At 40.5% G+C, this 23765-nt stretch overlaps 1 long non-coding RNA gene across 1 annotated transcript in view; it reads left to right on the top strand.

Annotated features, from left to right (window-relative positions):
* LOC120408573 overlaps positions 1-5662 on the top strand; it is a 63637-nt gene extending 57975 nt beyond the window's left edge. Inside the window, exons 2-3 of the long non-coding RNA XR_005600795.1 lie at positions 2125-2191; positions 5629-5662. This is a non-coding gene — a long non-coding RNA (uncharacterized LOC120408573). The remainder of the gene's footprint in view (positions 1-2124; positions 2192-5628) is intronic.
* Positions 5663-23765: the final 18103 nt, after the last annotated feature.

The raw sequence follows: 23765 nt of genomic DNA, 5'->3' as shown, positions 1-23765 counted from the left end.
AGGAAGAAAAAGAGATACAAAGATAAGGAAGAGAGAAAGAACAAAGGAGGGGGAGGGCACAGAAAGAAAAGTGGGGATGACAGGGAAAGGGGACAGAGAAGGAGGGTTAAAGGAGGAAGAACTGACATCCCACATTTCAGGGGATAGTGCTTTACAACATCCAATGCTACTGTATTGGGAGTTTGAAGGAGGCGGGGAACTAGTACTGCACAGGTAGCATAAGAGAAATCTGGCTAACACCCCATTTTACACTGTAAAATTATTATTATTGTGGTATCCCAGATGCACCTAGAGGCCCAAACAATTATTTCTGGTGCTGTAGACACGTATAAGAGGACAGTCCCTATACCAAAGAGGGCGAAGAAAGAATTTGCTGCAGCTAAAACCTCATTATTTAGGGGACTAGACAATGGGGAGGTGACTATTGCAGTCACTGCTCTCTCCACACTGCGTACAAATTGTGACTCAGCTAACAAGTAAAAAATTACTTTGGTCTCATCCTGGCCCACGCAGAAGCCCCTGACTAAATCACAAATAATCTGGCATGATTAGCCTCCCTGCTCAATACGTGCAGAATAGCAGAAGTCCTGCAGGTCAGGGTTGAGATGAGCTGGCCAAGCAGGCTGGGGAATTTAGCTCAGCATCTTCCCTGTGCTTTGCTTGGTTCAGAAAGCCTCTGCTGTGAGACCCTCGCTTTCACAAACCCTAAATCCAACAACAACGAAAAGTCTTATGACTTGTATGAATAAATCACAAAATGTCATCTGATCTCAGGACTGTAATATTCTGGAAGCAGATGGTAGGCACAGCTGACAGTGACAGTAGTAGTAAGTGTAAATAGGAGATGGAGGAGGGGAGGAGGGAGAGATTTAGGATTGCCCAAGGAAACCAGTGTATGAAAAAGGAGCTTTTATTTTGAAAATGCAACCAGAAGATGAAAGAAGGTGAGGAGGCTTCAATGCCACAGAGGAGCAGTGGGAGAAAAACATCCAGTTTTGCCTCTTGAGCATGGTACAGTGTGTGTTTAACATCTTATTAAACAGGCCAGAGAGAGGAAGAGAGATCAATATGTTCAACTGCACTTGCCCTTAGGAGTGCCACTCTGCTCTCTTAGAAAATAAACAGCAATAGAGATTTCAGAACCATAGCTAAATACATTGCTCCTGGGACTCCTTCTTACCTTTCAGTCACTAGTCTGACTCGGGCGCTTATTTTTTTAATTGTGTCATAAAACACACTTGCTGGCATTATTGCTTGATCCTGGCATCCTGTCTTGAAAATGTTATACCTGCATTGTTATCCTGGGATGGCATGTGGTTCAAGATGGGAGTGTGAACCCAGCCATGTAGTTAAATAAAGTTCTTACAGTGAATCTTTGGAATACTTCAACTCTCTCTCAGTGGAGAGAGATTATTTTCCTTCCTTCATCAATCTGTCCGGCAGCCACCTAAAGAGTTAAGTAATACTGAGGAAATTTCAAGGAAGAGACTTAGAGCATCTTTTCTCTCTCTCTTTTTTTTTTAACTTAGCATACATCAAAGTAAAAACTGACATGCAGTGCCCTGAAGCTCTCTGCAGCATGCTTTTAGGTTTGGGAAATTTCATTTTTCTACCTTATGATGATTACATGAGAGAGGATGAAATGCTTGCTTTGAGGTTCATTTTAGATAGAGATGTAATAAATGTTGTGGCTTCCCACTGCAATGGAACAAATTCTTTGTAGGCAGGGGAAAAAATGAGGTAGTTTAGTTTATATCAAGTACCTAGATGTGGGACTGTGGCATGGGGAGGAGAAAAGAAGATATTGGTGGCTTAGCAGACAAAGCACTGGCTTTTGCTAAGAGTACAAACCATCCTAAGTGCAAACGAGTTTTCCAGCCTCAGTCCCCACTGAACTACTGTAGTCCACAAAAAAAACCAAAAACCCATCATGAATAATTCACTACAGGTTGACACAGTTTACAGCTTCTCCTCAGCTAAGGCCCAGGAGTGAGCCAGCATGAAGAGCGAATTATCTCTTGCCCCTAACAAAAGTCAGTTCCTCCAGGGGCACAAGACAAGATGGAGATAATCTTAATCATGCCATACCATGCACAATTACATGTTTGTTTTCTGTCTTTGTAGGCCTGCACTGTTCACTGGGGATGGCACGGAGGCTGATAAACTCACCTTATTTTGGGATTCCAGTCTGGTAGGTAGGAAAAATAACTTCTTGCCTGCATCGTGCCCTATTTATAAAGTGTCTAAGAACCAAAAATACAGGCATTCGAGTTCCATACATGGAGAAAAGGAGATTATTTGGGAAAAATCTTGCTTGAATCTATTTTGTGCCCAAATAGGATGCACTGATTGTTGGATGAAGGATTCTTACAGGCTTTTCTGCTGTGAGTCTCCTTCAAAAAACCCTTTTAAATCATCTTAGTGTCTATTTATCTAGGTGCTTATATAGCCATCATCACTGTAGTATCTGAGTGCCTCACAAGCATAACAGGAATTACTTCTAGCAATACCTCTGTGAGGTCAGGAGGCATTATCCCTACTTTACAAATGGGGAGCTGAGGGACAGGTGGATTAAGTGACTTGCCCAGGGTCACGAAATAAATCTGTGTCTGAGATGGCAATTGAACCTGGGTCTTTGGAGTATCTGTCCACTAGACCACTCCTCCTCAATTGATTTAATCCATTTAGCCCAGTCAGCTATTGGAAACACCTGCTTTAATTATTATTATTAATAAACAATAAAAATCACTGATGTAGCATCTTTCACCTGGCTACTAGGGTGATGGATGTATTAGAAATGCAGGGTACAGTCCCTTTCTTCCCAACATAATTTACAAATACAGGGGGAAAGTTCCGCAAATGAATAGCAGACCTGCAGAAGTGACTCTAATAGCAGAAACCATATGGACCAGCATAAGAGTCAAAGCACACCTGAGCCTGTGAAAAAACTGAGGCAGAGTTATGCAGGTGCATGCAGTGATGATGTGCACCACCACTCCCTTTGAAGCAGTGGACTCAACCCCATTTCATGGCTACTGCCTCCCAGACAGCAATCAGTGTGATCTATAATTGACTCATTCTGTGCACCAAAAGCTGGTGCTTATCTGCTTTCATTGGTGTGTCCTTTGCCCATAGAGTTATGCTGTAATTTGGGACAGCATCCATGCTTGCTTTCTGCGATCGCCATTTGGTATGATCCATAGTGACTATCAGTGATCTGTTGAGACTTGTAGTGATACTGCCTGCACAGTGATGGATAGCAAGTTCTGTCACTCTCCTTGCAGAGGAAATCATGGATACTTGCCTGGAGTTCAAGTGGCTCTGGATATGATGTACAATGCTGATTGAGGTCCACTGTTGCCCATATACTCATGACACAGCCATCACCTTCCCTTACCTGTCAGTTACACATCCTGGACCATGGATTTGAATTCATTTGTTGCAAGATGATGATATCCCTTCTCCTGCTGCCATATAGATACCTATCCAACAGCCCTATGAATCTATCTTCCAGAATTTCATCCCGCTTGTACTGTTTCTGCCCTTCTTTCTTGGATGACTGCTACAAATATATTGTCACATCGGGGATATCTGAAAGAATGAGGCAAGACCACATTGTATTAAACCTTCTACCAAAATGCAGCCTGAGTCCCCATACCAGTACCTGCCTCCCCCAGACCTAGTGACAGGAAGCCTCACTCACCCAAAATAATTTTGTTTCAATTCCCATTCCCTAGCCTCTCTCACACACTCATTTGCAAACCAGCCCTGGGGTGGGGGTGGGGGGCACTGGGGACTCTTTCCACAATGTATCTGTGTTTAGGATTTTTAGCAGTAGAAATGATAATCTGTATTGTCTAGGAAGGAGGATTTACAAATTCGATACCTCTGTGAGGTCGATGTGTGACAGGATTTTTCCAGGCTGTAAGCAATATGAGGTTATTTGAATGCTAATTGTTCTTAGGAAGACCAGTTTCATCAGTTCTTCTGCAGACCTAGGTATTACCTCCTGAAGAATCAAATGAGGGAGTAAACAGAGACAGTATATGACAATGGTTCTGGAAATGAAATGGAAAGAGGAGGGTCCTCCTCACATAATTACTCTGAATCCCGGAGAAGAAACAAAACTATTCCCAGGTGACAGCACACCTCAAGGCTGGTTTACACACAGTTTTTTCTGCCTGTTTGACTATTTAAGGCCTATGTCTACACTATCACTTATTTCCGCAAAACTTACATTGCTCAGGGGTGTGAAAATACCCTCCCCCCCGACCGACATAAGTTTTGCTGGCATAAGCGGTAGTGTGCACAGCACTATGTCTGTGGGAGAGTTTCTGCAGACATAGCTACCGCTGCTTGGGTGGTTTAATTATGTTGATGGGAAAATAGCCTAAGGGGGGAAAAAACGCTTAACCAACTGGGCTGGGTTCTAATCAAAGTCTAGTATGCACTTGGGAGTCTGAGTCCCGATATGCCCATGTAAAGATAGAATGGGGATGAATGGGGCCTTGTGTATACTGGGAGGGTTTGCACCAATGATCCCAGATGTGTTGCACTGGTGCAAATTACCCTGGTAAATTACTGGCAAGCTCCATTTTGCATTGGTGAGGCATTGTCAACATGAGGAGTTTGTCCCAGAGTACTTCATCAGCATAGTTACAACAGTGCTAGTTTCTTTAATCCAGACAAGTGCTGAGGCAGACAGGGGCACACTTCCAACAAAAGTGTCAAAGAGAGGAAGAGGAGGGGGAAGGAACGGGACGGAACGGGAAGGAGGAGTTCTGTTCTCGGTGAGACTGGAGTGATTCAGTAGTGTTACTTTGAATTAATGCTGGTTTGAGATCAGATAACTGGTAACAAAACAGCATGCAGCCCAGAGACTCCATTTCAAGTACCTAGGCTGAGGCAGAGAGCAGTCTTATGATTGTAAAGATAACCCTCCAGATGTGAACCTGGGGGAGGCCAGTTGTCAAGGTATAGGCAATCATTCTTTTAATTTAATTATCTGGTGATCTGACCATTCAGTTTATGTACAGGTTTTAAAATGTGTGTCTTCACACTGTGCTGCAATATATAACAACAACGTCTATGGGTTTTTTTATTGTAGTCCATGTAAGATTTTTGATATCAGAGGGGTAGCCGTGTTAGTCTGGATCTGTAAAAGCAGCAAAGAATCCTGTGGCACCTTATAGACTAACAGACGTTTTGCAGCATGAGCTTTCGTGGGTGAATACCCACTTCATCGGATGCAAGTAGTGGAAATTTCCAGGGGCAGGTATATATATGCAAGCAAGAAGCAAGCTAGAGATAACGAGGTTAGTTCAATCAGGGAGGATGAGGCCCTGTTCTAGCAGCTGAGGTGTGAAAACCAAGGGAGGAGAAACTGGTTCTGTAGCTGGCAAGCCATTCACAGTCTTTGTTTAATCCTGAGCTGATGGTGTCAAATTTGCAGATGAACTGAAGTTCAGCAGTTTCTCTTTGAAGTCTGGTCCTGAAGTTTTTTTGCTGCAGAATGGCCACCTTAAGATCTGCTATTGTGTGGCCAGGGAGGTTGAAGTGTTCTCCTACAGGTTTTTGTATATCGCCGTTCCTGATATCTGATTTGTGTCCATTTATCCTTTTCCTTAGAGACTGTCCAGTTTGGCCGATGTACATAGCAGAGGGGCATTGCTGGCATATGATGGCGTATATTACATTGGTGGACGTGCAGGTGAATGAACCGGTGATGGTGTGGCTGATCTGGTTAGGATTTTTGATGTCCTTTAACTATTCATTTCCTTGCTTTGAAGTGCTTGGGTTTTGTAAAAGATGTCACTGAGCAACTTGAAATGTTTTTTGAAACAAAGCTCTTTGTTTGGTTGATTTTGGAATCAAATTTTGGGCCCATGGTTTTAAGCTTAATTGACATGGGTCATTTTAGGGGAAAATTCCATCAATCAAGGGACACATAACAGAATCTTATTATGATGGTAAATCCTTCCAGTTTGTCCACACTCCATCTCTCCTTATCTCCCGCTTCCTTGCTTAATATCCTAGGTCTCTCTTTACTGTTTCATGTATCATGGGCTGACTTGCTAGTCACATACATACGAAAAAAATTCATTAATGTAGCATTAAAGATGTGGATGCTCAACATTGCCCTGTGTTCCTCATACCTTTCAGTACAGAAGAGTGTAATTCCCAAAACTCAAGTGTTGCAAAGCCAGGAAATACAATATTAAAGTCCTTACTTATCCCTACAATCATTAACATTAAAAGAAAAATAAGCTACAAATGTTAGAAAAAGCAGGAGATTGGCAAATATTAGACTTGAATCTGATTTGGTGTTAAGGTTACACTGCCCCAAAATACAGCCACACAGCCTTTACTCTGCCCACATAAGAATGGCAATGAGAACTGGGAATATAACACTTTTTTACCACCATAACCAAACCTGCCATTTTTCCGTGCCCATCATAACTCTACTTCAACACTTCTGTTCATACATTCTCTATACACTATTTAGGCAATGGGCAACTTACATGAGAGAAATAATGTTTGGCAATTTCCTGCTCAGAAGAAAATTCCCCTTGTACGACTTGCAAATAAAGTGAGTCTCTTATCTTAAGTTTTCCCTCTGACAGGAGTAAATGAATGAACAGAACAACTTTTGTAGGAGTAGAAGATGGGCACCTTCAATACTGAGAGAAATGACAAGCTCTTTCCAGTGTATGAATATTTTACTGTGTTTCAAAAATGTTCTCTATATATATATCTCTAAACTTATTAGATGTTAGGGCTCACTGTTAGAAATCAGCTTATGTCTTTGTTTGCAAGTAAGATGAACCTTCCACAAGATGCTAATGTATGGGTCAGCTTAGCTCACAATTTATTATCACATTCACTGGAAGCCCAGTGGGATGCATAACTTTCTTGCTTCAATGCATGATGAGCCAGTAGTTATAAAAAAAAAGGTTTTTTTGCTTTAAAGCTTAGAAACCCACCGTCAAAATATGATGTCTGCTTTTAAACTTGTGCAACAGATGAAAATCTCCATATCATATCCCTACATCTTTATACAACACAACAAAGCAACAACATTCCTTCTGCCTTTTCACTTTGGTTTTATCTTGTCCCCAAACACAAGCTGGGAGATAAGAGAAGAAAATATGGGATCTAAAACAGTAAAGAGACAATTATAAATATTATAGGATTGATTTATATGACTTATACTAAATGCAAGAAGATTAAATTATTTGAGAGACTCTAGTGGAATATAGGTTTCTTAATTAAAATTATCATGGGAGGAATCAGTTAATCCTTGTTTCTATCCCAAGATAAAATGAATTACATTATCTATGTAATCACTCCGTCTAACATATTAAGATGATCTCCATACACTATTTATACAACAGTTATTGTTTAAAAGGACACTGCTGGGGAAGAAGAAGCCTGTGTTGTAAAAACTTCAGTACCTACTTTATTGACAACATATTCCACTGAATTTATTAAAACTGAAACGCATGTTAAAAAACAAATGTCTATGTGAGGTTTATCATCTTGGTCAATGCAACAATAATTGACTGGGAGATTTTCCAAGAAACTTTATGGCTTTAGCAGGTTATCTAACTAAAAGATACCTGTATCCCTAGTGGATCAGGCACGGTGGGAGGGAGGGAGGAAGGGAGGGAGGAGACAATTATATACACCAGCCAGTAGGTTATATACTTCCTGTGGACATAGGAAGATCAACCCAAGGGTCTGAGGGCCAAAGCAATTCAATCACATAAGAGCCCCCTACTTATGTGACAGCCATCATCTTGGCCACACTGAAGGGTGAAGCAGGGAACTACAGAGTTAGAAAGCATAAGTCTCTACAGCTTGAGCTACAAAAGCCAAATGCTACAAGCTAGAGGTGCTAACAGACGCACATCTCCTGGACCAATAAGTTACATGCATATCACCATTAATACTCTTTGTTTACCTTCTGCTTTCCACTGAGCTTGGATGGTGAATTAAACTGATTATTTTCAATTTTAAATAGAAAAAAAAACTATATTCAATTTTTATTTTAAATCTCAAAAACATTTCTATTCATATGATGGTTTGTCCTCCTTCATCTGCTTTTTCTAACCAAAACTTACATTTGGAGCCTAAAGGGTTGAACATTTTCCCTATAAATTATACAAAACTTCACACTCTTAAGGCTAAATATGTAAATCGTGTGTTGCACTTTTATACTATCTTTCATGCACTTTATGCAGGCAGGTAAGTAGTATTATTCCCTTATTTTACAGATGGGAAAATTGAAGCCCAGAAAGGTTAAGGTTCAGATTGTGAACCCCTGACCCACATGAGTGAGTAGTTACAGGAAGAGTCCAACTGACTTCCATGGGATTGTTTGTAGAAATAGCTGCTTCCTAATGTCACTGGCCCTATGTGATTTGCCCAGCATCATTTACTGATTATGAAACAGTGGCAGAGTCAGGAAAAGAATGCACAGGCTGGCTGTTGCATAAAGCCCAGCAGCCTATATGAGCTGAACATTGTACAGGAAATGGTCATCTCGTCACAGGATCAGTTTCTAGGTTTCCGGACACCCAGTCTTTTGCTCAACTACTGGACAAAGGACAAAATATTATGTATTTCTATTTTAGGGGTTATTGTCTCCCCCTACTCCCTTTCCTAGATACTGATTTTTCCTCATAAACTTTCATTGCATTTAACAGAGATGCCACAGATTACTACCATGGTTTTTTTCCTGTTGTGTTATACTCTTCTAAGTTCTTCTACTGATTTCTAAGGGAGTTGAAATTTGTGGCTTCATCATTTTCCTTTATGTGAAGTGCTCCCCTCACAAATTTTGATCTAGGTATCGGGAGGGATAGTAAATTGTTTGTTCATTTATTTACCTACATAATCCAATCCAGTCTGCATTTAGAATTAATAATTAGGACTACAGGCAAACTTTGAAGCCATAAACCCTCTTGTATTGCTTCTGGGCCAAGTCACTTCTTAGCAACACTGGGCTTGTCTACCCTACCATGTGGTATCGATCTAAGATACGCAATTTCAGCTACATGAATAGCATAGCTGAAGATCTACTTCCTGCGGTGTCTTCACTGCGATAAATCGACAGCTGACACTCTCCCATCGACTCTACTTGCGTTTCTCGTTCTGGTGGAGTACCAGAGTCGATGGGAGAGCACTCAGCGGTCGACCCCTCACTGGATCGATTGCTGCCTGCCAATCCAGCGAGTAGTATAGACAAGCTCTAACATTGTCTTCAGCAGGAGCAGGACTGGGCCTAAAGTCAGGGGGAGTTTTCCCTGGGTAAAGACAGAAGGATTTGGCCTTCATTGCATTTACAATAGTGCCAGCCCCAAGCAGTCAAAGATTGAGTCAGGCCTCAAAAATCATGACACTGTCTTAAAGATTATGAGATTTAATAATAATAAGGGGATTTTTTTACTTGCCATTTGGGTTTTGAGACTTTAGGGTGCAGCTGGGTCATGTTTTCAAGATTTTCACACAACTGCGCAGGCTAGAAACTACATTTTAATTTTAAATGAAAGCTGAGAAAGGACTCCAGGAGCAGGGGCTTTCAGGGAAATTATCAAATATTGCAGGATTTCTGACAAAATTGAGAGAACTGATAATGCTGCATTTAACATCACACAGTAGCTAAAGAAGGCTACTGAGAAAAATCTAAATTAGATAGGAGAGGAATAATGCTAAAATTTTAAAGGACGAGGAAAACAACAGTGTGGGCTGGATGAAGAGTCTAAGGAGTAGATCTGTGCCCTTATTTGGGAATTAGTGGTTTGATCTCTGAGTGCTCTTCATTCCCACTGAGGTCAGGCTCCGTCTCTTGCAGGATCAGGCGGCTCCATATATTATTTCTGCAGATGATTGAAAACAGCATAGTCACTTTCAGTAATAAGGAATTTTATTTATGACCCCAAATCAAAGTATGATGAAGATAAGTCAGTGCTTAATTTGTAATGAAAGAGGTGCCAAGGCTCAAGCAATTAGATGCTGGGATTCAAGTAATTTTTTTACATTCATAACTGATGCAGCAAGCCCCGAGGTGCCGGGGCTCTGAACGGCGACGGCTAGAGGTGCCGGTGCTCTGCCCTTGCAAGCCCTGGCACAAATTAAGCACTGAGATTAGCTGATTTCACACTTCCAGTCTGAGCACACCACAGTACAGTACGTACAGTTCAAATCTTCTTTCATCAGCAACATGCATTCCTCAGAAAGATACTGTTTAGATACAATCTGGCCGATGATGTGATAAACTAGGCCTAGGACATCAATGGGAATGATAGAACAAGGGAAAACTTACTGTTTCACATTTATTTCCTTTGAAAAGTTCACTTAGAGCCCAGGAATGATGCTTTCGTGACTCTGAAGAATATAAATGTTTAGATTTTTTTTAAAATGACATATGAAAATATATTTGTATAACTAATAGGAATGAATGGGACCTTACATTTAATGATTAAGAAATATCACAGGTAAACTCTGTGAACATTTGACAGTAAGGATCTGCTTCTGCAAACACTTATCCATGAGTGATCCCATTGCCTTCAGTGGGACTATATACTGATGTAAATTAAATACAGACACTCCCCAGGTTACGCAAACCTGACTTACGGAAATCCGCACTTACGGAAAAAGTTCTGTAAGTTCCGTAAGTTGTTTTTTGGGGTTTTTTTGCGTAATTGTCGGAGATACATTCCCGACTTATGCAAAATTCGACTTACGCAAGGTATTCTGGAACAGAACGCTTGCATAAGTCGGGGAATGTCTGTATGTCCCTAATTCTGCAAACCATGGAAAAGTAAAGGTTTTTAGGACTCCTCTACTTGGGAACACTCAGAAAAATTAATCCAAATTAATTTTAAAGTTGATTAGTTGAACTGTATGAAATCCCTGTGTAGCTACTCTTATTCAGAATTAAAGTGGCCTTAATTTGATTTAGATGAAAAAGTGAATTAAGATAAATTGAATTAAGTATTAAAAAGTGAATTCATGGGACCAGATTCTGATATCCCTAATCTTATTAGTAGCACCTTACTGTATTGACTGTATTGGAGGTACTATTCAGTGTAAAGGTGTTAGAATCTGCCTCCTGGATTTTAGTCTACATATTACTCAGGCTACAGTGTTCTTGTACTTAAGTAATAGGACTGGGAAGTGACACTTGTGGGTTCCATTCCTGGCTCTGCCTCAGATTTTCTTTCTGATTTTGAGCAAGTTCACATACCTTATATGTACCTCAGTTTATCTTCATTGGCTAACGGGTTTTTTTAAGCACCTTGGCATTCTTGCACAGTAGGCACCATAGAAGTTAAATAATTGTTATTATATATCAGCGATACCTCATAATGACTGATTAACATTAATAATTGCATTAACTAAGAAGACATTGGAGAGGGTGCCAACTCATTGGTTGACCAATGCTGAGGAAATGCAAGTCTGTCTTATCAAAAGTATAATGTGCCCATCACCTTAGCATTTATCAGCCTGATTCTGTCCCCTGCTATTTATGCTGAAACCAATGGGACTGTCTAAGAAGATACTATTTAGTGTGAGTAAGGGGGCAGAATCTGGCCCCCTGTGCATAATATTCAATATGATGGAACAACTCAGACTTTAGGTGGCAATTGTTACATACACATATCAAATAATTTTATAAAAAACAACAACATATTGAAGAAGTACAGTTATATGTAGCCACATTTCTCCAGGAATTGAAATTCAGAAGGAAACTCAGCTTGGCTTGAAATGCAGCTTATTCATTCATTCACAGTCCTCCCAAAGCCATGTGGGTTTCCCAGTACGCTCCACACTGTCTTGTGTGCTGTTGTCTTATAGTTATGTATTTTCAGTAAACCACCATCCTTAGTGTGCTAAGGTCAGATAGGCAAGAGACTTGGCTAGTACAGGTTTCAGAGTTCAGAAAAAAGTTAGAAAAACAAAAAAAACAGAAGTAGCTGAGAGATTTCAGCAAAGTTATTTTTTGAAAGCTTGAGTCTCTTCTCATCCAAGAAAGAAGCTTTTAGCTCACGAAAGCTCATGCTGAAATAAATTTGTTAGTCTCTAAGGTGCCACAAGTACTCCTGTTTTTTTTGGCTAGTACAGTTACTGTCATGAAAATGTTTTATTATTATTATTTATTATTACATGCATTCCTAAGGTGCCCATTATTAATTTAACATTTATACGGTACAATAACTTTAAATAGTGTTTTAAGACACATAAGTGTTTAAATAGTATTTTAAGGCAAAGATCTTAGAGTCCAATTCTTATTTATCTTCAGCATTGCAACATTGTTCTCCATGCGCCAGACTGATTTTTCCATTGTTCACACTTGCAGATAGCTTCGACAGACAAGAACCTTTGGGGTAATCATTGGTCTGTATAAGATGCTGAATTCTGATGATCATTGTCATTTTTGTAATTATTCCTCAGCTTTCCCATTTCAATATGTCTTTGATGGAGTGCATAAAACAGTGCTTCTTACCTATATTTACTGGTATTCTCAGCTGTTTACAGTTATTGTGGAGTTCTGATTAATCCTCCCTGCTCTATGACACAGAAGCAGTTGCATTCTAATACAGCCTTTATTATTTTGCAGCAGATCCCATACTTCTGCATGCAAAAAATAGTGTAAATCATGGAAGAAATATTGGAGCTCTAAAAAATGTAAGGCTATGAATATTTCATCATTGTACATTTTATTTCCCTGTCTCCTCTGACTCTCCAAAAATCTTGTTATTTTATTTATGGGTGCATTGTTCATTTGGGATACCTAATTCTTAATATGGGGTCTAGCTCAAACTTCCAGGTCCCTTTTCCTGGTCTGGATTATATTTGAAAGTGGTTATTTTAGCTTCCCTCTCCAGATGTAAGCTCATGTCCATCTGTTTGCCTCACTGTTAAACTTACAGCATGGATCAACACTGTAATTGTGTTGATTCCCAAGCCTTGCAAAAATGACTTGTAACCTTAGTTTGGATACACTATTTCCATGTATTTTAATATTTTTCTAGTACCTACCCTATTTTTGTGTAGCTGAAGTAGGCACTTGCAGGCTTCTTTTCTTGGCAATGAAAATCACATTGTACAATTAACTTCACTCCCAGCCCCACCATGAGTGAGTTGCATGAATCAGTTTGCCTTGCAAAAAGATGCAGCAGCTATCACCTGGGTCTTTATTTTATTTTATTTACAATAACATTCCTATCAATTAATGACCAGGGAATCCTAGTCCCAATTTAATGGGAGGTTTCAGACTAATTCTGAAATGGTCTACTTCTTTCTTAGCACAGGATGTAATAGATAAAAGCATAACTTTTTGGTTTAGTCTGCAAAAATAATGTCAATTATCTCTCCGTAGTTCAGTAATGAACAATGTTGCTATTTCTATTACTCTATGGTCATCATCTTAATAACAGCCTTTGGGACTTGTCATTTCTGGCCATAAGCCCTTCTTTGGGGTGTAAGATGTAATACTATCAGATCAGTTTCAACAGCTGTAAGAAAACCTCATGACTGAAATATTGCTTTTAATATTATATTGGGACAGATTCTTCTCTTAGTTACACAGCAATATAAATCTGGAGTAACTCAGCTGACTGAGTGGAGATTTATCCCTGTTGAATTGAGAGAAGAATATGGTCCATTGTCTATGACCAGCATGAACTGCCACCCTTTGTGTATGTGTGTGTGCATGTGTGTTTGCGCTAATGTGCATTCACACAGCCTACATGTTGACATTCTTTACTTGGTAGATCCCTTCACTACATCCCAAGAGTCTTCCCTCCTTTACAAATATGGAAACAATTAAACATCCTTCAGTATGTTTCTGTAAGAACTGTAGATGAAGGAAAAATGAAAAGAACAATTAAATCAGAGAGAAGGCAGCTATACCAGGTTACTCTTCAAGAGGTAGAAGGATCCATGAATAAAGCATTTTGACTGATTCTTCAGAACCTATTTATTTTGATAGCCAAGACAAATATCACAGCTCATTTCTAACATTTGAAAAGCAGGGCCACATAAAATGATGGATTAATAAGGCCAAGGACACAATAATAGAGAGAAAATATATTATAGGGAATGATGCCAGTACCAATCCAAAGGGAAAAGAGAAGCTGGAATGGAAATAGAAAGAAAATGTATGATAGTAACTCTATGTGGAAAAATCCCTCCTGCTGTTTACTCTAAATATTAATTAATGTTCAGCAAGTTCTTTGTTGATAGCACTGCTTCATTTATGGTTATCTTCAGACAATTTGAGTTTCTTTTTGTTAAAACCTGTACTGTGGGAATAACTGATTGAGCAGCAGGCAAAATGTACTGCATGTACCACTATAATTACTGGTAATAATATCCAGCACACGTTTATGTTGTCCCTCCTCATTGTGGATATGATTAAGTTAATCCAGTACTTTCTGCATGAACTGTTATCATATCCAAAGCAGTTGTACAATACATTATCAGGTATGGGTGTGCTGATAGAAAATCTAGCATTGCAGAGTTCACTTATAGGAATATATCATTTTGTGGGTGGTGTAAATACAGAAGGAATTGCAACACAGGCACCTATCACACTGTCAGAGTCATACCTGATCCAGTGTGCTGTATTTTAAAATGTTAGGAATATAAAGCAATCATGAGGCACCATTGTGAATTAACCCAATGAAATGTAATAAAGAGAAAGGATGCTAACAGAAAAGGTTTATATTATTATCCTTAAAAAAAACCCCAAATGGTTTATTACTCATAAAGTGTCTTCAAATACCGTCCTGACATTTTATAATACATTATGCATATCCAATAATGAATTGGCAGGAAAAGCTCATCTTAAACTAAAACTCACAAGACCAGGGGCCAGATTTAGGTCTGGTTGCTCTGTGAATGCACAAGGAGGGGAAGGTGCTCGGGGTCCAGCCACTGTGTGGTTAGGAATGCAGGCCCTGCTCCACCCTAGTGCCCTCATCGGTGCTAGCTGCCTGAAGCAAAGCAGCTGAGGGCAAGTCTATGCCCTCTTGCTCTCCAGCACAGCTGGCCTCACATCAGTGACCCCTGCGCCCTGTGTTGTGGCTGTCATGCAGGTATGTGCTGCCTAGGAGTCCCTAAGAGGAATTCTGGCTGAGCTGGCTGCCATTACTGGCGATCTGACCCTCAGGCATGAACCCTCCACTTTACCCTCATGAACAATGCTGGTGGGATTGCCAGGGGCACAGTCTAGCTCATTGTCTATAAGCAGAATTACCAAGGAAGCACTGGTTTGCCTGATCCAACACTAATCTCTTTTTCTGGCCCTCAAACAATGCTTAGAAAAATGAACTGGTTCTGAAAATATTTGTATTGTTTTACCACAGCATTTATAACCATGGCAGGTTGCACAGTGTCAATCCTTAAAATGACTTCATTCCAAATCTATCTTGCCTATTTTCCATTACACTTGTGACATAATTTTAGCAGCTGGTTTCAGAAGTTGACTTAAGTAAGATATAAGCACATACTTAAGGTTAAGAATGTGCTTAAATGCTTTCCTGAATAGGGCCACAGTTTTAAATCTACCCCTGAAGTAAGCAGACATATCTTTATCAGAATAGAAAGTGTCTGCTTTTAACAGGGAGGAATTTTGAAGCTGCTGTTCCAAATTTTCACACTAGCACTGATTTTAGCTCAAGCTGTTTAATAAAGGGTGGCTGCTAAAATCACAGTATGTCAAGAATGAAGTGTGGGGCTAAGAGAGCAAGACAGTAATCAGAAAGAAGTGATTTTACAGACTTAGAGGCCAAGGGAGCTGGGACTGAAAGCAAAGTGGAAATCACTCTGCCAGCAGCCCTGTCTCTTATAAAGCAAATTCAATGCAAGTGCCTCAGCTGATCTCAGCTGCAGCAGTTGGCATAGGGGAAGATTCATCTCTCAGGTAGGCAGGTCTCCGGCCATTTGGGGCTTTATAGGTCAAAAGAAAAACCTTAAACTCCATCTGTAGGTATGTCTACAATGCAGTTAGCTTGGAGCTGTGGCAGCCTGGGCTTAGCACAGGTGAACCGCCTGAGTACAGACTATCCAGGGAGCCCAGCTATGTACTTGGACACCTAGTCTGCATGAAGTTTGTGCTGCCGCAGCTTCACTGCTATTGGTATCCACGCCAGCTAAATGAAAGCTAGCTTGGGTATGCCCACATGTGCTGCACTCACACACCCCAGTTGTAGCGCAGACATTCCCTATATTTCCAGTTCCTTTCTGAACACATGGTTTAAAACCAGTGACTATCAAACTGCTTCTAATTTTTTCCTGATCTATTTTCCACACTCTGAACTTGAATTACATGATGAAAGCCATCCAGCGTCACTGGTGTATTGCTATAATTCATTTACCTGCCATTTAACCACACTGTTGTCCTAAGATTGTTTCTAGTACTGTCTGATATGTGGCAGCTGTGCTTTAGCAACCCTAGCACACCATATGAAAATAATCACAGATATTAACAAAGCGATGTCTGCAGCTCTGAAGAGGTATTTCCTGTACTTAATATTTGTAGTCCATGCTTAACTATTCATACGTTACCTTTCCTTTAGTGTGCTGAAATGCATATTTACTGTACTTATGTGCCAGTATTATCTGCATTCAGTGGCAATTTGACAGAATGTAGACTAAAGCACATTAATCCAAGAAGCAGAATAAGGGTAAAATGATCTCTTAGCTTCCCCAAGAAGGAAATAGTTAAATGTTAATGTTTTCTATGATATAGTGCACCCAAGGTAGTGCATTAATGGCTAACTGCATAACACACTAATGTAAGCAGTTATTCGGAAATGTTTCTTATACAGTACTTTATTATGGTAAGATTGCACTGTACTTAAAGTAAATACCACTGGCTTCTCTCCAGAACTTGAGGAAGGTAGTTAAATCCCAGAATTTGCTCATTCAGCAATTGCGTCTTATAATAAATTAGAGTAAAAAAATTCCTGGCTTTGTTTTCAAAAAGGGGAGGGCAAGGAGTGTTTGTTTTCCCAGCTACTTTTTTTCCACCGAGTGGTAGATGTCAATAAGTGGTAAAATATTAAAAGGCTTTAATAATGTAAATGTGTTAGTGCCCTGAATATTGTAGAGTTTCAGTCCAGTAGAAATATAATTGTTATCACACACTGTCATTATGGACGTGTTGGACACAACTCAATAGTTAAACTTGCAACTATGCTTTTTTCTGGAAAAAAGTTCAGACACAAAAGTAATGATGGCTAACTGGAAAGCAAAGTGAGGAATAATTCATGTGTGTGAGAGAGTGTCTATACATATCTACAGAGATATAAAATGGAACTAAGATGGCCTGCCAATCCTCACCCTGATCAGTTTGTTTGAATATTGCACCTCTCCTCTGTTGTTTGTCTCTTTAGGCCTCAATCCTGCAAACGTTATGCATGTGATTTTCTGAGTAACTCCATTGACATCACCCGGTCACAGGTTTAAAGTTAAGCATATACATATGTGTTTGGGGCTGTAGACTGTAAGTATTTTGGGTCAGGGAATGTCTTCCTATACCATCTGTACAGAGCTTAGCACATTTGGGTCTTGACCCTGCAGCCAGATCCACTAAGGCATTGACTTCAGTAGGGTTCCACCCAAGTACAGAGGTTCAGCTGCTTGGCTCCAATTAAAGAACCGGGACCTGTGAGTACTAACATAATTGATATATATATATAATAATAATGGTATTTTCTCCTCCCTTAAGCATTTCCCTCTGAAAACACGTGTACAATGTTGGGGAGAGCAAGTCTTTTTTTTTTTTTTTTTTTGGCTAAGTTTAGCAAATAGTTTTCAAGGTATTTGCAATTCGAAATTACTACTTTTAAAATTCTTCACAAATCGTCTCATGATTTTTCAGCCCCCCTCTCACCGAGGATGGATTTGAAACAAAAAAAAACTATTAACATTTTCCCTCACTCCTAATGGGATCTCTGTCAATGAATGTGCAGTGTGAAGACTGACTTATCATTCACCACCTACAGGTGATGAGAAATAAGGGAGCCAGGGAGTGCAGGGATCTTTTGGAACTGCCTTGCTCTGCAGTGCACTCCAAGAGAAAGGTAGATCCTATTAAACTTCTAAAAGTTCTATGTTTGCACAAGTAAATTAAGTATTGGCTTATAGCTCAACTAGCTTATCACTTCCACACACTAAGTTCTGAATGCATAAAAGCTCCAATCCAGGAAAGCACTTATGTATGTGCTTAAATCCTATCAATTTTTAAGAGCTTTAAGCACATGCTTAAAGTTAAGTGCTAAAGTTAAGGGGGGTCGGCAGGGCTCTATATTGGACGCCATGAAGGTGCAAATCCAGGGGGTGCTCAGGCCGACCCTACAGATGCTGCTAAGGGAAAAGTCTTCCGGCTGGCATGCACATAGCACGCACACACCTGATTGGAATGGACATGAACAACATATCTCAAAGAAAACAATTACAAGAAGGTGAGTAACCGTTTTTCTTTTAGGAACTGGTAGATGCCAATAGCTTGTAATTGGTTTTAATTTGGTTTGACCCTTCTTTCCTGTTTTGGACTCTTTTCTTTAACCAACTGCAACTTTCATCAGGGATTCACCAGTGCCCAAGCCATTTTCAACTTTCACACCCTAATAAAACAGTAAAGTTAGAGAGCTTTATGTCTCCAGTTCATTTATCATAACTGCAACAAACAGGTTTAACTTGTCCAGTTTAGTTCTACCTAATAGCTTCTCTCTAAATGTTTGTACTCAGATGCAGTTCCAATTACTTTAAAGGTGTTTGGCCTACTGTCCCCATCAGTGAAATTATTCCTACTGTTTACAACAAGCCTAAATCTACCCCATAATGTTTACCAAAATGTTCAAAGCATCAATAACTTTGGGCAACTGGACAGCTCAGGGGCTTGGTTAGCTACCTGTCTATTTATAAAATTCCCGTTGCTGTGGGATCTGAGCACCATCAGTCAGCCTTTTGTTGCTGAGCTACTAGTCTGAATCTAGCCCAGGTCAGTACTGTGAGTTGCTGCCATCTGATAGCTGTTCAGGGACACACGTGAAATGAGTTTGGTAGTCTCAGTCCAATTTCTAATGGACATCATAAAAACACTGTTACAGGAGGTCAGACTAGATGATCATGATGGTCCCTGCTGGCTTTAAAGTCTATAATTCGCATTAAAAGGCAACCTTGTTGGCAGCCTTACTAGAGAGGCCAAGCCCAGAATAGACATAGAGTCTAAGCTGCGTTTTCACTTCTAGAGATGAGTTTCGGAGCCAGAGTAGGACCATATTGGTAGGACAGCGTGCAGATGCTTACAGGGCTACTGCCAGTGCAGTACCCTGTTCTGTGGATAAATAAAAGATTTTTGTCTGCAGGGTATTCAACCTACCAGCTTTCATGAACTATGAGGGTCGGTAGGCATCTAATCAAATGAGTTGCATGATTTATCTATTCCATGTTATAATAATCTACATAAAGACTTCCAATTTTAAAAAAAATGCATGCTGAGACACACTAACCCCAAAGTTTTGATTTTATCTAAAATATTTTGTCAATAGTTGCCATCTAAAATCAGTCTTCATGAAAAGCCCATGATTTCTTGAAGAAGGAAAGTAAGTGTTAACATGGTCAGAGGAGATGCACATTCCATATAGCAGGACTGGGACATGACCTGCATGTATCCACTTTTCCTGGGTACACTGTGCTGGGGTTAAAGTGGCTCAAGATACAGGCACATACTATTTTATGTTTGGGCCCATCTAAAAGTGTGACTGAATAGCCCTGAGAGTTTTGGAGTAGGTTTCTGCATTATTTACCTTCAACTCTAAATGAATTTTATTACCAATGTAACCACACTACATTTAGAAAAACACATTTTCTACCTATCATCTTTCACCTCTCAGATTTAAGAATATTTAGCATTTGACGAATGCAGTCACAAATTTATCCTCTTCTCCATGAGCTGAGTGGCTTTTTGGATCAAAATACAATATAAATTAGGCAGCAGAGAACCAGAGGTGCTCTCTGTGCTGGAACAGGGAGGGAATGGAAAGGACATGATGGTGTGGATCCACATGAACCTATATGAAGGGGGTTGTGGGCAACACCCCATCCTCCCCTTTCCCACTCCACACTCTGTAGTGGGAATTGTGGCCCATTTGCAAAGTATTACTGGATTGAGGGCTGATTATTTTATCCTTCAAGTATGTGCTGTTGGATCATATTTTCCCCTGTCCACAATCTGTTCGCTGGGACTTTACACACTTTACACACTTTTCCAAGATTTGTTTTTAAAAAAATGTACTCCGACAACTCATCTATAGAAATAAGGCCCACTGATTTCAGTCCCTGGTATAGCTGTGCCAGTGCAAACCCCTACTGTAGATATAGCAAAGCTGCTATTTGTACCTACTGGAAACAGGCTAACTTCCACCTGGACAGATAGCAGCTTTGCTTATGTAAGTTAGTCATGTGCAGTACTGGGAATCAAAAAGGCCTAAGACTGGGGAAATTCAGAAGTACTGTCACTGTGTTAAGCAGGGGTGGCTCTAGCTTTTTTGCTGCCCCAAGCACGGCAGGCAGGCTGCCTTCAGCGGCATGCCTGCGGGAGGTCCGCCGGTCCCATGGCTTCGGCGTACCCACCGCCGAATTGCCGCCGAATCCGGAGGACCGGCGGACCTCCCACAGGCAAGCCGCCAAAGGCTGCCTGACTGCCGCCCTCGCAGGGACCAGCAGAGTGCCCCCCCATGGCTTGCCGCCACAGGCACACGCTTGGAGTGCTGGTGCCTGGAGCCGCCACTGGTGTTGAGTGTAGAGGTTTGCTTTGTGAGGAAGTGATGTCTAATAATTAGACCACAGGACTGGGAGTAGGTCTTGTGGGTTCTATTCCTCATTCTGCTGCCGATGTGCTATATGACATTGGGTGAGTCTTTTAACTTTTTTGTGCCTCAGTTTTCCATCTGCATAATAGGGATAATACCTACCCCATAGGAATTAAAAGAAAGAAGAAAAATAAAGAAAACTATTAAAACTGTTATGTATTATACGTACTCTATAATCCATGAGTGAGATTTTGCAAAAGCAGTAAATTAATATTATGACTGCACGTGTTCAACAAATTACTACACATGTATGTCTATTAGTACACAAAATATGCTGAAGTGCACACTATTTTATGCCCTGCTGTATTATTATGAATCATGTTTGCTGTGGTAATGCCTAGGGATGAATCAAGTATGGGACCCCATTGTGCTAGGTGTGTACAGACATAGAGTGGTAGACAGTCCCTGTCCCAAAGAGCTTACAGGCTAACTGGACAAGACAGACACAGGGTATGGGCAGAGGTGTAACTCATAAACAAAGGGAACACACAGCAAATGTCATATTAGTTCCACATTTTTTTCAGGGAGGGGGAACAGTGCTTAGTTGGGAGGGGATAAACTAAATGGAAAGAAAAGTGAAAGAAGGACCATTGAAGGGAGGAATGAGGGGGACATGGCAGGGAAGAAGAGCATAAGAAGGGTAGGTGTGGAGTGAAACTTGACACTGTGTGGGAGGGTTGGGGCAAACAGCCAATCAGCACAGGGCAGAGAAAGTCCCGTTAGAACTGTAGACGGTTCTCTGAAAATGTCCAAAGTTTTGCTGCTTCTGCAGCTGCTCCTACCAGCTGGAGTCATTGGCTGTCTCATCTCTGCAGTTTCTCTCCAAAGCCACAGGGGATGGGAGGGGCAACCAGCTGAGTCCTAGTTTTCCCAGAATGTGTGTGTGTGTGTGGGGGGGTCCTTCTCCATAAGGTTCTGGGTCTGAGGGTGCTGCTGGGGAGAGTGGGGACAGCTGGGCCTCATTTTACCCCCTCCTCTCCAGTGCAGCTGTCCCTGCTTTATTTGCTTCTGTAGCTGTTGCTACTGGCTGGAGTCCCTGGTATGTGAGATTCAGTCACATCACCGAAGATACCATATGTACGTAGGTATTGTGTGACACATACCTTCTTAAAGTGTCTTTCCTGCTCTCCAGAGATCGGGACTGAACTCTAATGGGAAACAAATACTAGATATGACTCAGTACAAGAATACTAACAGGCCACATCCCTGGGGTTTTTCTCGATTCAGAAACTGGTTTAGGTTAGGCTGTGCTTAGCTAACACATTTTAGTGAATCCAACCCACCTTAGAGCTTTTACCTAGTGTAGATGCAGGTTAACACATTTTACTTCAATCTAGCTGGTCGATGCTGACCCTATGGGAAAGCATCTCAAGCTGGGCACCCAAAATCACTGTTCATTTTCAAACACCTTAGCCATTATTTGAGACTTCTTTTAAATCCGAATCTCTGTTGAGGATGCATTGCAGCATGCAGTACAACTATTTCGTTCCACCCCCAGACTTGCCAGTGTTTTACCTTACAGCTTGTTTGTGCATGTACCATTTGTGCATGTTCCCCTGAGTACCACCCAAACTGCCGCAAACAACAGAAAGGAGATGAAAGAATCATAGGCTACAGGTTTTCATCTGAATAGTTTGCCAGCTCAGCTTAAACAGGTTCTCAGGAGAGAGGCCTTAAACCAGCAATGTTTGCCCCCAGAGCCTCTCATGAATTTGCACTTCTGTTCTCTCTTTTTTTGGGCGTGGGGAGGGGAGGAGGGAGAAATGGGGGCATTGAAGAAATTTGCCAATATCTACAGAGTGACAATCTGTGTAAACAACATAAATAATGTGAAATGAGTTAAAATGTGGCTCAGCTACACAGCCACAAATAAACCTAAGGGCAGCTAACACAGGCAAACTAACAACTAATTATGGTAACAAAGGTGTCCACTGATTTCCCGTATTGCAATTGACCATTTTTTTTAAAGTGAAACTATTTTAAAATTAGTTTGTGCTTCATTAGGCTGCTTCTCTGAAGATGAGAAATTTGCTTTAACTGCATTGTTTTGAATTGCTGAGGGAAGAATCTATCAACCACAAGGTGCCCTGCTGCTGAACTCAGCCAAAAAGCTGTTAATAACTCCAGCAGATGTTTCTGCTTTTTAGGCAATAGACTCCCTTGCTCTCCACTCTCCCTTTTTCAGAATCAGATGCCAATATGACAGAACTCCAGAATTCTCTGCTGCTATTGCTAAAGGAAAAAAAAAAACCTTTAACCAGTTGGTGGTAGCAGAACTTTTGTGCAAGAGTTCAGCAAATTATTATTCATATTTCCAGGAGATTTATATTTAGGTGTGGAAAAAAAAGCAGGAAAATTTTCAAGCACATTATGGGTCTGATCCTGGAGACCAAAGTCTATTCTAGGCATGCCAGTTTCTCCAATTTAGACCAATGTAACTGAGAGCAGCACCCTTCTGCACTTATTCCTGTAAGTAATGTTATTAGAACCAACATTTCTACTTGCATGAAGTTTTAGGATTGGACCCTATAGTTTCATTATCAATATGTTCCCATTTTAAAAATCAAGAAAACTGTATTGTTCTCAGTTATTGAGGATATAAAGCCGGTGGCTTGGGTTACTCGGCTAATGTATTATTTGTCAATTGTTCAGCAACTGGTCATTCATTTGACATATTTTTTAGAACACAAAATGGGCTCCATTAGATTCACAACAAAATGTTGCAGCTTTCTTTTAGCACCACCTGGTTTTTCATGTTCTGACCTTCGCAGTTCTGCAATATTAGAAGTTCGTTTTATGAATAATACTGAATCACTCTGCTGTGCATACTGTACAAAAGCAAGCCTTGACTCTGCAGCACCTGGATAGTTATTG

Source organism: Mauremys reevesii, linkage group 6 (genome assembly GCF_016161935.1).
Source record: "Mauremys reevesii isolate NIE-2019 linkage group 6, ASM1616193v1, whole genome shotgun sequence".
NCBI lineage: Eukaryota > Metazoa > Chordata > Testudines > Geoemydidae > Mauremys > Mauremys reevesii.
The sequence above is the reverse complement of the archived record's forward strand: the minus strand, read 5'-3'. Positions and strand labels throughout refer to the sequence as shown.